Below are 8,737 nucleotides of genomic sequence, written 5' to 3'. Positions count from 1 at the left end.
AAAAATATTAAAAATTCTATTTCAATTTTGACACTGTTCTGTCTTATGGTTGGGTCCATTGCGTAGTCACCTCCTCGTGGTGAGACCTGGTAATTGGTATCCTTTTCCAAAGAAAATTCTCATATTTGGAAAGAGATAGCAAGCTAAGAACTACGCGTATCTGTTGCCCACTCTGATTCTTACGAATCTAGGAGTGCAGATGAAATTTTCAGCAAATAAAATTTTCAACAAAATCCAGATTTTAATACATGCTTTAAAAATTATATTTATGTAACTTAAAATTATAGATATTATATGGAGATATGAAATAAAATTATATTTAGAATAAAAACTAAATTACAACTATTTAATTGCTTCCATATATGGAATATCTATAATATTCGAAAGTCACCAAGGTAAATTTGCATTTCAGATTATAACATACTTATGCCAATGGTTCCTACAGTAATATCTCTCACTAGATCAATGTTTATTAAAATTGTCATCAGGCGTCAAGCTACTTTCCCAGTTTAATTCTAAATTTTCATCTCCTTTTAAATAACATAATATGATATACCCACAGAAAAGTCAATAATTCCAAAATGCACAATTACTAATCAATCACAAAGAATACATTGCCAAAGAATTAAAAAAAAAAATGCTTTTCTAACCTGAACACCTAACGAACCAAACTAACATTACATTCAATCATCAATTATAATCACATTGGTTCCACTAAAATTCAATTACATCCTTACCACTGTCTTTCATTACACACTTCCACCGTATCCTCCATTCATACAACCATCTACCTCACCCATTCAATCAGACATAAACCAGATATTACAACACATAATCCCCCTTGTAATTTCACTCGACTAGCAATTCTGTTACTCAAACGAACCTCCACCTCTCTCACATCTGGACCAATTTTCCTCTGGTCGACAATGAGAAGTCCGGGCAGGTCGCGAGAATATCGAGATTAGCTGAAGTTTATTGCCATTTATATCGGTGGGATATCGACGCATCCAATTTAGCCGGATCGCCACGGTAAGTCATACCACCCTGTCGAGATCGTAGGCGTGCACACACGTGGGTCGTTCTGTGTACGTACGCTGGAACGTGAAACGTACGAGCGCGTGCACGCAGGAAGCGTGTTCGACTTAATACACGAACTAGTTGAGAAGTTTCGTGGCGCGTTCTAAGCTCTTGGTGGAGGGTTCGCGCACGCAGGCGAACACGCAAGCACGCGGCCGTGGCCGCGCTATAAATTCAAGTAATGACCGTTTATAGAAAATAATGGCGAGACCGGCACACATTTATCAGCCACGTGCGTCTCCGGAATCTATTCGTTCATTCATGCGCCGCGGGATCGAGAAATAATTGAGTGGATCGCTCCTTCTTTCTCTCTACGCCGCTTTCTGTCCAACGATCCGCCGCGTGTTTCCACCGAACGCGTTGCAGAGGGTAGGTGAGCGTATTATATGAACGAAGAGAGAGCGTGTGTGTGTGTTCCGTGGAAATTTTTTTCCTCCGCGTTTATGGAGTAAATTAATAGTTTTAATGAACTATAAATTATACGAGATACAGTGGTACAACTGAGAGCGAAGCGATCGTTGGGGAGAAATTAAATTGGTACTGCACCGCGATTTTTGCTTTCGTTTCTGTAGGTGTTTATTTACAGGCTTATTTAAATTTATATAAAAATTAATTTTTTAAATTATTTTTCAATTTGTTGAGATAGAACTTGAAACTGATACAGAGCGTTTTTAAGGCGTGCTTGTGCTCTTTGCACAACTGCTTTTCGTAAATTTTAACCCGAAAATTAGAACGTCCTTCGCGAAAATTTCGATGAAATGGTACAAATGTTTGTATTATCGATACTATGTGATATCGATGTTGCACTGCGTGAGGTTCTGCAGCGTGTACTTTTGTTCTAACGAGACGGATAGAGAGTTATAAGAAACTTTGGATTTGGTAACCAATGCTTTGAAACGTGAACTTATATACACAAGACCAAATCCAAAGGACATACGTTATCAGCGTGTTTCGATACGTCGAAATTCAACAGTTCTTGGACGACTCGAATAACAATTCAATATTTTGTGTTTGTATATCTTTAACCCTCTGTTGGTAACCTAGGTCATTAATGACCCAAGCCAAATTTCACTCTTGTATTTCTTCCAAAAGAACTTTTATTTTTATTGAAAACTGTTTTACCGAAAAATTGTATAGTATAGTAGAGACTTTGATATGTATCCCAGAATTTTTTGGGATTTCTTTAAAGCCCAGAATAGTAAGAAAATTACACCTACGAAGTGTCAGAAAATACGTTCGCCAACGGAGGGTTAAACGCAACCAACAGTTTTCCAAAAATCGCGACCCTTAATCAACGAATTACCTCACCAACGGTGCAAAATATTTTTGCAATTCGTCGATAAAAAGGAAAAAAAGAAAAATGTACCCGTTCAAAGTGTAAGAAACTTACGTCTCGGCTCAGATTCCGCAGCAGCTCTGCCATATCCTTCTCCCTCTATTCCAAACGCTTATGATCGAACGCGAAAACGCAGTTCACACAGTGGTCGTCGTCGTGAGCCGGTGAACGGATACTCGAGTCAGATAGAAATCGATGCGGAATCAGGCTGAATCTCCCTTTACGTCTCACTCACCACACCGTCCGACTATATCTGCACCGAGATTTCCGCGATTATTTATCCACACTACGCACACATACACACACACCACGAGGTCCATCAGGGGTCCGAACCGCCCACGCTTCTCGTCCTCAGACACAATTTATGCGAAGAATTCCCCGTGCGCGCAGCTGCACGCTGTCCTACGGCCGAGTATCCGGATTCCAGCCGGCGGAAATACGAACGAGACCAACGATACGTGTAGTTTCGTGACATCTTCCGGTTAGACACGTGTCAGGCTCGCGACGAGGGTAAACCGCGACTGACTGCCGAGGTCGAGGAATTTGACGAATTCGAACGGAAGCTCGCGAACACGAACACCGATGAATCGCTTGATTGGGAGAATATGTAGTTTCCGTGGGGTGTTTTTGTATATTGTACGTCGCGAGGTTCGTTCTTGGAAATTTACTCGTGCAGACCTTTGTAGGACGTATACAGTCGACAGACGGCTAGATTTGTTTTCCTGGAATTTACTTGTTTTGTATTGTTGTTAACAGAGGTCTTTTATACTTTGTTTTTCTGCTTTTAGGTGTTCGATTTTCCTTATATGTATTGTCTTATATATTTCTTAAAATATTACTGTTAACATAGTTTTCTTTCACTTTGCTCTTCTGCTTGCTTTTAGGTGCCTGGTTCATCTTGTATTTATAATGTAACCTGTGAATGACAATTGAGCTAATAAAATGTAAAAATTTGTAACTTTTATTATTTACATTAATAAGCATCTTTACTATGAAAAATTGTTCTGTTAATTGAATGATAAAATTGCCCTATTATAGTCTTAGAAGAATTATTTAATTGTTAATATAATAAACTTCATATGAGAATGTTATCACTTCATAAACTGACAGTAAGTTTCTTGTACAAGTAAAATCTATTTAACACTTGATTACTATAATTTTATGTACATACATATATTTTTGATTTCAAATTTTTCTGATAGCGAAAAATAAAACAAACGTTAAAAAAAAATTAAAGTGCAGAATTGGAGATAAAATGGAAAATAATTGTAAATAATTGCGTTGTATAAATTGCTGCTATAACACATTGAGAATAAAATGTTACATCGTTTGCTGAAAGATGAAAGGATTTATTAGTAAATTATTTAAGATATGTAAAATTATTTATTAGTAAATTTACTAATTAAATGAATCTGATTACTTCACTATTTTGTTGTTACTAAATAACCGAATAATATACACATAAGAACACCACAGTATTAAAACAGAGAAAGTACAGTATTCACAAAGACTTCATTCTCAATTCTAATAAATGTTATAAAGCATTTATTACATCGTGCAAATGTTATAAAAGAAAAAACCCATGCATTTATGATACACAGATCTCCTTTATTGATTTTCATAGCCAATAACACAATGCAATTAATCATCATAAAAGAAGATACAAATATCATAAATCAAACGATGTCTATCTCTCGTACAACCCTAACAATCATGCTATTTGTATCGTCTCGTTTTTCACAGCTCTCTACATAGTGTACATCGATACGAGAAACAAGACCTACACTTTAATCACACTGCCATCAATATGAAGTCATGCATAATACAAAAATGAAAATCAGATAAGAACAGGGAATATACAGGGTGAAATATGTAAAGGAGTACCTACACACCAATATCTCTGTAACTTTCGAAAACCTCGAAATATTAAACACAGAATCATTTATGTATCAGGTCATCCCATAAGTTCGTGTCGAAGTTTGTAATTTCCGAAGAACCTCTAAATTTGATAAAAAGAAGGTAACTGTATTCTCATTCCACAATTCTTTCCTATTTTTTTTTTCTTTTTTTTTTGGTAACACGATTATGTTACTATAAAATTTCCTTGGATTGTCATAAAAATATTTTTCGCTTTCGACACGAACTTATGGGAAGACCTAATATTTCATAAAGTAAATATGATAATACCATTATCATATCCTCCCAATAAAATTATCACAAGGCGAAAACATGAAATTTTCTATTTGGAAAATTACTTAATTACATATATTCTATAAAAAATTACTTAATTACAGAATTATAAAACATACGGCAGCTAAAGTTTACTCACTTCTAACATTTCTTACGATGGCAAATCTATCTGTTAAAAGATATTCTAAGCGATAAAATAAAAGTCGAAAATTTTCAACTTCTAAAATTTCTAAATTATGATAATATGGAATATTCTTCGATGCACCTTTCACCTGCATAATACTTTCCACAGAAGGTAGAAAGGTACCCTCTCAGACACTTCACCCTTTAGAGAGAATGACAGAGGACAGACGAGAAAAATGTGTCGATCCTAAAAAAAAAAAGAGCAGAGCGCAGCTCGTAAATTCCTGAGGGGCGTTCGGTTAATATTCATCCGGCCGATTGGATGAAATATAAAACACCCGGGCAAATTGCTACCGTGCTCGGGTTAGTCGATATTTTAGCTGGTTCTGTTTCTCTTCGAAAAATCTCAAATTGCCCGCTGCCGTTAATCAGTCAGCCGGCCACTTCGCCGCGAGACCGGCCTTTTTAAGTATTAAGCTTTACACGCTCGTATAGCGGACACCGCTACGCGGCCGTGAATACATGCTCAACTTTATTAATTATGGATGACGTTGATTGAATAATCGTATGGAATTATTCTAATGAGTCCCCTCTCCGTTCTGACATCACGGTACTCTCTCGTACCTCTTTCACGGACCACAATGATCGTGAGAGAGGCATTTTACTGGAAGATTGGAACGTATTCATCAGACGAGGTGCGGATCAGATGTATCGAGTAACGAAATAATTTTGCACGGTTAACGTATGTTGTAGCTTGAAAGTCTTGACACGTTTTAATGATATCTCTTGCTGCTTTTATTACTGTACAATACACCTTTGTTTATAGGTAGTACAGCACTCATTGAACGTTAATTAACCCTAACCGGTCGTTAGAAAAGTGTCGAGATCCTGGGAAAAATGACTCAGTCTGGAAATTTGTGGTAAATTAATTTTTAAAGCAAAATTGTTACCTATTAAACTTTTGTTAAGAAAAGTATACTTTAGCCTTAATAAGGTCACATACAAACAAAATTGAAGCGAAATTCTGATTATAATACGAACTTCTATACGGAGAACTGGTTGAACACTTTATTGTCAACCAGTTACTCCGATTATGTCATCCACTAAAATTCGAATAAAAGAAAATTGCTACACGTCAAAAAGGTACTTTACTCTTAACAAGGCAAGTACCTCGATAAAGTAGCATACAAACGAAATGATTCAGAACAACGTCGATAAACAGCACACCTCTGCTTCCCATCTGACATAAGACAATCCCTACCTAATTTTCACACGTATCACCAATCTCCATTACGAAACGCGTAGATTATTATATCGCGTGACAAATCACGTACCATTACATCAACAATTTACCCAATTACCGAGACCGAACTTCCACATATTACCTTCATGCATCGCGTCTCGCCGTACAGGATATTACGCAACGCAGAGTTTTATAATTACCTGAAAGCTCGCGAGGTAACGGTGTAAAACATCGTCGGGCTAGTTGATCGTCCAATAAATCCCCTTTAAACGCTTTTGTTCACGCGATATTGGCTGAAATCGTTGTGGCCGAGTCGCATTGTAAGCGGGCAAAACGGCGTGTTGCGCAAAACGCAGCTGCGAATCGCGCAATTGAAAGCTCGCGGCTCGTTAGAGCACACTCTCCTCCGCTCTGTGTGTCCAGCCCGCGCATAGTGCACTCTTTAGTTTTGTCACGGTGCTCCCTCCAAATCAGATCCACCCACAATTCATGTCCTTTAGCGACATGATATACGGCGCTTTTAACGGCTACCAAGCAACGGGACGTGATTCAGCGGCGTATGCAAAGTACGTATACCGGTGCTGAGCACACCTCTTTAGGGCCGACTCGCATATTCGCGTTTCCCTGCTATGTTAATCCGCGAATGATTTACACGAGAAAACGTGTAACCGCCTAAGGATTGCGAAAGAATGCGACGGTAGTGTATGCGGAGCGTTTGTACACACGGGGGGCACGTGATTCGTTCGTAATTTGAATTTGATTCGAAATAAATTGCGAGATAATTTTGACGAGGGCGGAAGCGCCGGTATTTGTACCGAAAAGGGTATTTTCAATGGAGAGACTTCGTTGTGGGACACACTCGTAGCTTTAATTTATGGTGTTATTGATCAGCTTCTTGTTTTCAGCGATTGAGATGGTCGTGTGATGTCTGTTTTTCTGTTACGGTAACCGATTTTATTTCAGTACATTTTTACTATATACGCTGTACAGTTCGTGGAGTCGTTTATTTGCCAACTACAATTTTATTGCAATTTTATTGTGATTATCTACCGAAGATCAGTTCGAGGTATCGAGTTATGCAAAATGCCGAATGCAATGTTTAAAGATCTATATTTTCTAGTCGCCTGCGATACAGACTAAATCCAAGTGCTAATTATACTAAGTCCGTGTTCGAAGTTTGTTTACAAAATTTCTAAAAACCTCAAAAATTCGACTTGTTTACTATTTTTATTGAAAGAGCACGATGTTTGGAATTCTTCTGTAAATTTTTTAAAAATATAGCAACCATCGTGTCTCCAACAGAAAAACCGTATTATTGTTTATTAATACATGCTGGATTTATAATAATACACTATGTAATCTGAACTTTTAATGCAATAATAATAATCAGATATTTTTAACGTATTTTGAAATAATCTGCAGAATTTATGTATTTTTTAAAGAACTGCAAAATGACACGCTAACAAGGCTTCCTTTCTGTTTCAAATGATCTTTCTTATTAACGTAAGGGAAGACCTGCAGAACGTCAGGGAGCGCAAAAAAATTATGATTCAGTGATAAAAAACGCGAACCGCTAACAATATTTCTGATTCGCAGGAGGCACTCGTGACGACTCGTAATTGAAAGTGTCTCGGTCGTTTCCCAAAATTACAGTGTGGTGGTTGTTGAATCACGGAACTCTGAGATAATCAGCGTGCTACAGTGTCTCGTATTATGCATATATTTGCACGAGCTGAAATTCTTTTCCTTCGTGTTCCAAGATCTGAAAATCGTTAGCGATCCTTGCCAGTTCGAATAATGTATTTTCACGTGTATTAACATCTCATTGCTAAAAATATCGAATATTTGGAAATTTTAAGTACATTTTTATGAATTCTTATTTAATTATTTAATTTAAAACAAAAACGAAAATTAACCTTTAACTGCGGATAGAAATCTTTAAAAAATTGTCCCAGACGTATAATTTCTCAGAGTAATTGGCATAAGGTTAAAGTTTTTTACAATATTTAGTAGAAATAGTATATTCATAACGTTACATAAAAATTTAGCAATTTTTTTCTAACGAAGGTAGTCTTCACAGTCAATTGAAGATACTCAAACACCAAATCTCCCAAAATTCTCCACACGATCACGACAGTGAAATAAAACTACATACTCAACTCTGAAACGAATGATTTACAGTTAAGCGTTAAACGCTTCAATGTTCCCTCTCGTTAGAAAGTGCGGTTCCAATTAAATCGATATTAGAAATTGCGATAATACTTATTAAACGGTTAAACGTTCGATTAAAATAAAATCCACATTACCTATAAAAATAAGAATCGATCACGTTTAACGAATAACAACATTGCGATCAGGTGGAACGATTTCGTTACCATTGATAAATGGGCCCAGACCAATTCCCGGATCGGCCGGGGCAATTTTCCCTTCCCACAGCTGGCCAACACCGTCGACATCCCGAGCGTGCATACTAATTAACGATTACTATTCTGATGATCGTTAATCAGTATGTTGAAGATTGGTAGCGTGGATCACTAACGAAACCGCGAACGGTTATTTGAATCGATCATCTGTACACGGCCACGGTGTAATTGCATGAAGACGTCAAGGTGGTCGATACCGATAAACCGTTCATGTAAACCGCCTTTATTTTCCAATCCCAACCCAGAAGCTGCCACGAGGAAATAACTATCGCAGAAAAGGTATGCTACGAACCATGAAGAAAAACGACAGGTGAGCTTTCTCGAGATTTAGAGTCGATCGGTGGA

This window comes from Habropoda laboriosa, unplaced genomic scaffold (genome assembly GCF_001263275.1).
Source record: "Habropoda laboriosa isolate 0110345459 unplaced genomic scaffold, ASM126327v1 scaffold124, whole genome shotgun sequence".
NCBI lineage: Eukaryota > Metazoa > Arthropoda > Insecta > Hymenoptera > Apidae > Habropoda > Habropoda laboriosa.
This window is presented reverse-complemented; position numbering follows the sequence as displayed.